The sequence below is a fragment of the Dendropsophus ebraccatus genome, chromosome 12, assembly GCF_027789765.1.
Source record: "Dendropsophus ebraccatus isolate aDenEbr1 chromosome 12, aDenEbr1.pat, whole genome shotgun sequence".
Lineage (NCBI taxonomy): Eukaryota > Metazoa > Chordata > Amphibia > Anura > Hylidae > Dendropsophus > Dendropsophus ebraccatus.
Genome location: NC_091465.1, coordinates 84,060,041 through 84,070,990, shown reverse-complemented (window position 1 = coordinate 84,070,990; position 10,950 = coordinate 84,060,041).

The following is a 10,950-nucleotide window of genomic DNA, read 5'->3' as shown; positions in this document are numbered from 1 at the left end:
CTCAACACACAGAGACTCTTCCCAGGGAAACTGGTCACAAAAATCCGCTGCTCGACAATAGCACAAGCAGCAGAAGTGATCAATAACCCATATTTTACCGACCCCAAACACCTCATCCTACACACCGGCACAAATGACCTGCAGCAGGAGAAGACTGCAGAAAGACTTACACAGCTAGCCAAAGCCACCCAACAAAGATTCCCCAGGTCACAAATAATCCTGTCTGCCCTGCTCCCAAGACAAGACGTATCCCACCGTGTAACCGAGCAGATTAACGCAGAGCTGGCCGCCAGTATCTCCTCAATACCCAACACTAAACTGGCTGTACACCGGGATATCACACCCCAAGACCTGTATGACACCAAACACCTGGACAAACAAGGAGTAAGCAAACTGGCAAAAGAATTTAAGGACATAGTACTTGAAAGACCCCAGAGACGGCAACCAAGCCAAAGTCCTGGAAACAGACGCCGAAACACAGAAGGCAACTACCCCAGACCCAGTCCCCAGCGATGGCAGAGGTGGGGGAAAACAGCGGTCCCACAATGGCAGCACTGCACAACAGAGGGCAGCAGCATGGCAGAGATAAGAAACCTGCTCAGCACACTATGTAAGAAACTAATGTGACCCCTCTAACACAAGCTGCCATGTCCAATAAAAAAACTAACTCATTACAAGGTATAGCGACTGACAATGACGTCCCTCATCATCAGTAGCTGGAATATCCAAGGATTAACTTCCTCAGCCTTTGGATCCAAAACCAGTGATCCAGACTTCAAAGAAAAACTAAAAACTGTTGACATACAAATCCTCTTGGAGACATGGACCCGGGCAGAGGATGAGTCCCTGGCACCCATGGGCTATAAGGAATTCTCTGTCCCTGCCCAGAAAAACAAAAGTACCAAACAGGGCCGGCGCTCAGGTTACATAATGATCTGGTACAAGGAGGAGCTGAAAGATCACATGACAGCAGTCAAACGGGGGAACAACCACATCTGGATAAAAATAAGCAGCTCCATCCTTGCTTCACAGTATGACATCTACCTGTGTGCTATATACATCCCCCCAGCTGAGTCCCCCTACCACAACCCAGACATCTATGAGGTCCTACAAAATGAGGCTGCCCAATTCCAGTGTCAGGGCCGGGTGCTGATCTGCGGAGACCTCAACGCCAGGACAGGTGTGGAAAAGGACTATGTCACCTCCGATGGCAACACATATATCCTAGGCGGCGACTACTACTCAGACCCCACACAGACAGTACGGAACAGCTATGACAGGACTGTTAACAAGAGTGGGAAAAAACTGCTGAACCTGTGCCGGAGCCTGGGACTGTACATCATGAACGGGCGTATCAGGGGCGACTGTTTAGGGCGATTCACGGTAAACTCCCACGTGGGCAACAGTGTGGTGGACTATGCCATCACAGACGCAGACCCCCAAAACATCAACGCTTTCATAGTCACTCCGGACACACACCTCTCAGACCATAACCAGATCCTGCTGTACATGAGATCCACCAAGGGAGCATCCACACAGCCTTGCCAGACGGGTCTCTACAATCTGCCACCATCCTTCAAGTGGCGCAGACAATCTGCCACTAAATACAGGAACGCGACCGATCGAGTGGAAATCAAAGGGATGCTCAAAAACTTTCACAGCACTCCCTATCAGCCAAGCCAACAAGGGGTCACTCTGGCAGTGAAGGACTTTAATAAGATCCTGTACACAATGGCAGAACTAGCAGACCTTGAACAAACCAGCGTCAAGAGACCCTCTAATAAAGCGTCCCAGAAATGGTTTGACAAGGAATGCAAGGCCCTACGTCACTCCCTAAGGACAGCCTCAAACAAAAAGCACAGAGACCCCAATGACAAGACCGCGAGGGAAGCCTATGACACCCTACAGAGGAAATACAAGCGCACCCTCAGAGAGAAAAAACAGAGCTACCTCTCCCACAAGATCCACCGGCTGGAGGACTCCCTCCAGGACAACTCATTCTGGGAGACCTGGCATCATATCGGCACAAAGCCCAAGAAAAACTCTCTCCATATCCAAAATGGCACCATCTGGCTCAACTACTTTAGGGACCTCTACAAAAACATCCCTGAAGAAGAGCAAACCCAGGAACAGAAAGAAATAATCACAAAACTGAGGCACATGGAAGAGGCAATCAAGGACTTCCAGACCCCCCTGGACCGGCCGATCACCACACAGGAAATACAGGAGAACATCACTCTACTCAGATGCAGAAAGGCCAGTGGTGCTGACAGCATCCCGCCCGAGATGCTGAAATACAGCCCGCCAGACACCCACGCTGCACTGGCCAAACTGTTCACCCTTGTCCTGAGCTCCGGACACTTCCCACAAGACTGGAACCGAGGCCTCATAACCCCCATCCATAAAAGTGGGGACAAATATGACCCAGCGAACTACCGTGGGATCTGTGTGAGCAGCACTCTGGGAAAGCTATTCAGCGGCATCATCAACAGAAGAGTCCTCACCTTCCTCACACAGCATGAGGTCCTCAGTAAAAGTCAAGCCGGTTTCATGCCGAACCACCGCACCACCGACCACATCTACACCCTGCACAGCCTCATCAAGACCCACGTCCACAACACCAAACGGGGCAAGATCTTCTCCTGTTTTGTGGACTTTAGGAAGGCGTTTGACACCCGGGCCTATTCCTGAAACTCCTGCAGAGTGGAATTGGAGGGAGGACGTATGATGTCATCAAGAGCTCATACACTGGGAACCAATGCAGCGTGAAGGTGAACGGCAAGAGGACAGCTTGTTTCCAGCAGGGCCGAGGAGTCAGACAAGGCTGCAGCCTGAGCCCAACGCTCTTCAACATCTACATCAACGAACTGGCTGCAGTTCTGGAGGACTCCTCAGCCCCCGGCCTCTTTCTGCATGACCGTGAGGTGAAGTTCCTACTGTACGCTGATGACCTCCTGCTGCTGTCCCCCACAGAGAGCGGCCTCCAAGAAAGCCTGTCAGTCCTGGAGAAATTCAGCAATACATGGGCGCTACCCATCAACTCTAAGAAGACCAAAGTCATGGTGTTCCAGAGGAAGGGTCAGAAAAAAGCCTCCATCTCCTCCTCCTTCACACTAAACGGGTCAGTACTGGAGAACACCAGCAGCTACACGTACCTGGGCCTGGAGCTTAACCAATCAGGGAGCTTCAAGTCTGCAATAGAGGTCCTCAAAGGAAAAGCCAGCAGAGCCTTCTATGCCATACGAAAGCGACTGTACCACCTGAAAGCACCAGTGAGGGTCTGGCTACAGATCTTTAATGGTGTCATTGCCCCAATCCTGCTTTATGGCAGTGAGGTTTGGGGTCCGGCCACTTACCCAGACCAGTCAAAATGGGATCCAAGCCCAACAGAAACCTTTCATCTGGAGTTCTGCAAGTACCTCCTCCAGGTCCATCGCAGCACCTCCAACATGGCGTGTCGGGCAGAGTTGGGCAGGTTCCCACTATGGTTCCAGGTACAGAAGAGGGCGCTTTCATTCTGGGCGCACTTACAGAGAAGCAACCCAGACTCCTATCACCACAAAGCCTCCCTGAGCCGTGGAGCCCAATGTGCCCTCCAACAGGGCATCCACCACCAGTCCAGCCAAACCCCACAACATGCCCTGACAAAAGCCCAAATAAAGGGGGTGATAGAGACATACCAGGGGCAATATACAGAGGAATGGAGGAGAGAAATAAGTAACTCCCAGAAACTCACCATCTACCAGTCACTGCAGAGAGACTACACCATGGCGCCATACCTAGAGAGGCTGCACCACCCCAAACACAGGCAGACCCTAAGCCTATATAGACTGAGCGCCCACAGCCTGGAGATAGAGACGGGGCGGCACAAACAAACATACAGGCCGCGGGAGAGCCGACTGTGCCGGCACTGCGAGCAGGGAGACCTGGAGGATGAGGCCCACTTCTTGCTACACTGCAGCAAATACTCATCCACCAGGGTCACCTACTTCCAGAGACTCTCCACCATCATCCCCCAGGGTCACCTACTTCCAGAGACTCTCCACCATCATCCCGGACTTCACCTCCATAGATGAGGAGAGGAAACTCCACATTCTGCTGGGGGAAGAAGAGGCCACCATGGAAGTAGCGGCCCAGTATGTCTCCACCTGCCACCGGCTGAGAGGATTATAAGATACCATGGACTGTTATCCATATCCCATATCCACCCTGCTCCCCACATGACCCCCCCCCCCCCCTCCCCCACACTCCATCTATTATACTCTGTTGCTTTGGCAATGCTAAATGTTTATTTTGGACCTGCCAATAAAGCTTTTTTGAATTTGAATTTGATAGATAGATAGATAGATAGATAGATAGATAGAAGATTTATCAGATTTTTATTTATTTATTTTTGATTGTTTGTAGATCAGCCATAAAGATGCTTAGAGTCGGGACACTGCTGCTTCTCTCCTTCCTCGGTAAGTCCCTGGACCACAATGCTCCTTCATTGCTTTATTATCAGACAGATGTAGCAGAGCTGGGTTCACCATTGAGATAAGCTGAGATAATGGAGCAGGTTTACCTGCAGTCTCTTGTAGTATCCCAGATCACAGTGCACAGTATGATGGGCAGCTGATAGAGTATAATGGGCAGCTGATAGAGTACGATGGGCAGCTGATAGAGTATAATGGACAGCTGATAGAATATGATGGACAGCTGATAGAGTATGATGGGCAGCTGATAGAGTATGATGGACAGCTGATAGAGTATGATGGACAGCTAATAGAATATGATGGGCAGCTAATAGAATATGATGGGCAGCTGATATTATGAATGCTGCTCTGAAGTTGGATGAAGACATTTTAGGGTAAAAATTTTAGTGTAGATTTTTTGTACTTTATACTTATACTTTATAAAATGTTCTTCCATATTTTCCCCTTTGTATTTATCATCTTGTTTAATCTCTGCAGCCCTGAATTTATTGGCGAGTTGTGGTGAGTAACCTAAATAGGGGGGGGGTGACCAACACAGCAGATCAACGCCTTCCTGATACATAGAAAGAATCGGCATCTAGTGACTTTTCTGCCATTGATACTTCACATAAATCACATTCTCTCATCCACATCAGTGTCCGCATATATCCACACACATAGGGCTGTATTACGCCTTTTACTCCAGTCCCATCCAGAGCTGTAGCTACACTTCTGCCCGTTTAACTAGAGAATAGAGATGTTTTCTGCAATACGATTTGCCATGGTACTCACATACCATGTGGTTCTCCAGCGTCCTATCTTGGCAAATTTGCAGCAAATCCTTCCAAAATCTCTGATCAGCACCGGGACAAAGTAATTCCTGTGTTACCGAACCTTTATGTAAATGCTAATTAAGCCCCGCCCACCATGTGACAACCCGGCCACGCCCTTTTAAAGAGACAGCATTCTGAAGTGTCAGACATGTTACCCGTCATCACATCCAGGACCCTTTTACTTTTTTTTTTTTAATCGATAACATTTGTTTCCTCCTTGTTCTAGGTTGCCCACCGCGCAAAACGTTTACACATTGCGAACTCTATTGTGCCAGAAACTGTAAAAATTACAAAGACCCAGTAATCCTGTGTCCTCGTATATGCCTTTCTGGGTGTATTTGCGCAGATCCATATGTCTTTAAACAAGGGAATACCGGGGACTGTATCCTACCTGCTCACTGCCCTAAGAAGTTTCTTCTATACTGAGATCCTAGAGGTCATGTGACCGCCGCCGGCCCGTAATATATAACACTGATCACCTATAAAACATGTGATATGTGTACAACCGGGCTCATTACTAATAAACACAGATACCGAGCGCAGCCTTGTCTACTGTGGTCTATTACATGTGATTTTCAGGCACTGGGGATGGATCCTAAGGCCTATCTGGCCGATTATCGTTCCGTGTAATAAGGAAAACGATCAGCCGATGATCGTTGTCATCAGCTGATCGTTAATATAGGGTGGTATTACATGGGCTGATGGGGGCCCGATAATACCTGTAAAAGAGCACCGATCTGCTAGATCGGTGTTCGTTTACTTGGCCTATTACACGGCCTGATAATCGTTTAACAAGGGCTGCATGGACATCGTTACTAATGTCCTTGCAGCCTTTGTTTAAACTGTATACATTACCTATCCAGGTTGCAGGGCTCCTCTTCCTCTGTGCTTCTCCCCGGGTCCCGCACGCTCTGGCTTCACAGCGGCCTGTCTCAGTTGACAGGCCGCTCAGCCACTCACTGGCGGCCACGGTCCCGGCCTGTCAGCGTGCGGGACCCGGGGAGAAGCACAGAGGAAGAGGAGCCCTGCAACCTGGATAGGTATGTATTCCTTTTTGCATATCGTCAGCGCCGGCCGCGCACCGCTATTACATGTAGCGGTGCGCGGTCGGCACCTGACGAATATAGGTCAGAACCTATATCAACAATCAGCCGATGACAACGAGCATTAGCTGATCGTTGTCTTTATTACACGGAACGATAATCGGCCAGATAGGGCCGATTATCGTTCCGTGTAATAGTACCCATAGGTCCTGACCTATAATCGTCGGGCACCGACATATCGTCAGCTGCACACCGCTATTACACGTAGCGGTGCGCGGCTGACGATATGAAAAGAGGAATACATACCTATCCAGGTTGCAGGGCTCCTCTTCCTCTGAGCTTCTCCCTGGGTTCCGGGCACTCCAGATTCACAGCGGCCTGTGTCAGCTGATAGGCCGCTTGGCCAATCACAGTCCGTGAAGCCGGAGCGTGCGGGACCTGGGGAGAAGCTGAGAGGAAGAGGAGCCCTGCAACCTGGATAGGTAATGTATACAGTTTAAACAAAGGCTGTAAGGACATCGGTAATGATGTTAAACGATGTAAACAAGGCCTATTACACGGCTTACAGGTATTATCGGGCCCCCATCGGCCCATCTAATCCCACCCTTATACATCGGTGGTGAGATCCTAAATAAGGTGATCCAGAATGGAGGAGATCAGCACAATCCCGGCAGAGCCAATAAGATCCCGATCCATCACCCCCCTGCACACACTTACTCCCCAATGACCTAAAGACTCAAGAGGATCCAGAGAATAAAAGCAATGACCCCGGCACGGCGCCCCCTAGGATTGTAGTTCTTCATACTCCTCTACTACTATACTCCACTAACTAACCTCTATTAAAGGGGTTATCCAGCGCTACAAAAACATGGCCACTTTTCACGCCTCTTGTTTGCAGATTGGGTGGGGTTTTAAACTAAGGGCCCTTTTACACAGAAAGATTATCTGCCAAAGATTTGAAGCCAAAACCAGGAATAGACTATAAACAGAGTTCAGGTCATACAGGAAAGCCTGAGATTTCTCCTCTTTTTAAATCCAGTCCTGGCTTTGGCTTCAAATCTTTGGCAGATAATCTGTCAGATAATCTTTCTGTGTAAAAGGGCCCTAAGTTCCATTGAAGTAAATGGAGCTTAATTGCAAACTGCACCTGAACTGGAGACAAGAGAGGGGGAAAGTGTCCATGTTTTTGTAGCGCTGGATAACCCCTTTAACCACTCTTTACAATCAAATCATTGGACAATAAGATGTTCTGCAGCTTCCTTGCAGTCTTTGGGTACAAATGTCTAAGAAAGCCCCTGCTAAACAATGCCCACATAATACCGCCATAAAGTGTCTACATAATACCCCCAAACAGTGCCCAGAGGATGTGTTCTTACAGTACTCGCATAACACCTCCAGACACATATAATACAGTGTCTACATACTGCAATACCAACACACAGTACCCATCCACAGTGCCCATACAGTAATACTCCCATCCACAGTGCCCATACAGTAATACTCCCATACATAGTACCCATACAGTAATACTCCCATACACAGTACCCATACAGTAATACTCCCATCCACTGTGCCCATACAGTAATACTCCTATACACAGTACCCATACAGTAATACTCCCATCCACAGTGCCCGTACAGTAATACTCCCATACACAGTACCCATACAGTAATACTCCTATACACAGTGCCCATACAGTAATACTCCCATCCACAGTGCCCGTACAGTAATACTCCCATACACAGTACCCATACAGTAATACTCCCATACACAGTACCCATACAGTAATACTCCCATCCACTGTGCCCATACAGTAATACTCCTATACACAGTGCCCATACAGTAATACTCCCATCCACTGTGCCCATACAGTAATACTCCCATCCACAGTGCCCATACAGTAATACTCCCATCCACAGTGCCCATACAGTAATACTCCTATACACAGTGCCCATACAGTAATACTCCCATCCACAGTGCCCATATAGTAATATTCCCATCCACAGTGCCCATACAGTAATACTCCCATCCACAGTGCCCATACAGTAATACTCCCATACACAGTACCCATACAGTAATACTCCTATACACAGTACCCATACAGTAATACTCCTATACACAGTACCCATATAGTAATACTCCTATCCACAGTGCCCATACAGTAATACTCCTATACACAGTGCCCATACAGTAATACTCCCATACATAGTACCCATACAGTAATACTCCCATACACAGTACCCATACAGTAATACTCCCATCCACAGTGCCCATACAGTAATACTCCCATACATAGTACCCATACAGTAATACTCCCATACACAGTACCCATACAGTAATACTCCCATCCACAGTGCCCATACAGTAATACTCCCATACATAGTACCCATACAGTAATACTCCCATACACAGTACCCATACAGTAATACTCCCATCCACAGTGCCCGTACAGTAATACTCCCATACACAGTGCCCATACAGTAATACTCCTATACACAGTACCCATACAGTAATACTCCTATACACAGTACCCATACAGTAATATTCCTATACACAGTACCCATACAGTAATACTCCCATCCACAGTACCCATACGGTAATACTCCCATACATAGTACCCATACAGTAATACTCCCATCCACAGTGCCCATACAGTAATACTCCCATACACAGTACCCATATAGTAATACTCCCATACACAGTGCCCATACAGTAATACTCCTATACACAGTGCCCATACAGTAATACTCCCATCCACAGTACCCATACAGTAATACTCCCATCCACAGTGCCCATACAGTAATACTCCCATCCACAGTGCCCATACAGTAATACTCCCATACACAGTACCCATACAGTAATACTCCCATACACAGTGCCCATACAGTAATACTCCCATCCACAGTACCCATACAGTAATACTCCCATACACAGTACCCATACAGTAATACTCCCATACACAGTACCCATACAGTAATACTCCTATACACAGTGCCCATACAGTAATACTCCCATCCACAGTGCCCATACAGTAATACTCCCATACACAGTGCCCATACAGTAATACTCCTATACGCAGTGCCCATACAGTAATACTCCCATACACAGTGCCCATACAGTAATACTCCCATACACAATGCCCATACAGTAATACTCCCATCCACAGTTCCCATACAGTAATACTCCCATACACAGTACCCATACAGTAATACTCCCATACACAGTGCCCATACAGTAATACTCCCATCCACAGTACCCATACGGTAATACTCCCATACACAGTACCCATACAGTAATACTCCCATACACAGTACCCATATAGTAATACTCCCATCCACAGTGCCCATACAGTAATACTCCCATACATAGTACCCATACAGTAATACTCCCATACACAGTGCCCATACAGTAATACTCCCATACACAGTACCCATATAGTAATACTCCCATCCACAGTGCCCATACAGTAATACTCCCATCCACAGTTCCCATACAGTAATACTCCCATACATAGTACCCTACAGTAATACTCCCATACACAATGCCCATACAGTAATACTCCCATCCACAGTGCCCATACAGTAATACTCCCATACACAGTGCCCATACAGTAATACTCCCATCCACAGTGCCCATACAGTAATACTCCTATACACAGTGCCCATACAGTAATATTCCTATACACAGTACCCATACAGTAATACTCCCATCCACTGTGCCCATACAGTAATATTCCTATACACAGTGCCCATACAGTAATATTCCTATACACAGTACCCATACAGTAATACTCCCATACACAGTACCCATACAGTAATACTCCCATACACAGTGCCCATACAGTAATACTCCCATCCACAGTACCCATACAGTAATACTCCCATACATAGTACCCATCCACAGTGCCCATACACAGTACCCATACAGTAATACTCCTATACACAGTGCCCATACAGTAATACTCCCATCCACAGTGCCCAAACAGTAATACTCCCATCCACAGTACCCATACAGTAATACTCCTATACACAGTACCCATACAGTAATACTCCCATCCACAGTGCCCATACAGTAATACTCCCATGTATTACAGCACAATTATGGCTTCCCAATGTCCTCCTATCTGGAATATCTAAGTTGGGTATACCCCTTTAAAGTGGTACTCTGGAAAAATATATTTTTTTACGAATCAACTAGTGTCAGGAAGTCACACTGATTTCTAAATTATTCATATTTAAAAATCTCCAGTTTTCCAGTACTTATCAGCTGCTGTATGTCCTGCAGGAAGTGGTGTATTCTTTCCAGTCTGACACAGTGCTCTCTGCTGCCACCTCTGTCCATGTCAGGAACTGTCTAGAGCCAGGCCCGCTTCTGCCATGAGGCGGAATGAGCCTTCCGCCTCAGGTGGCAGATTTTGCGGTCCTGCAGGGGGGCGGCGTTATGTCCCCCCTGCTGTCATTTTTGTTAAGTATCACTTAACAAAAATTACAGCGGCCGCTCACCTGTCCCGTCGCCCGCGCCCTCCACATCCCGTCAGGTCCCGCGATGTCACCCTGCAGCTGTCACGGACCTCCTGGCTGTGGTGAGTGCCCGGGGTCGGTGGGGGACGCGCTGGGGTGA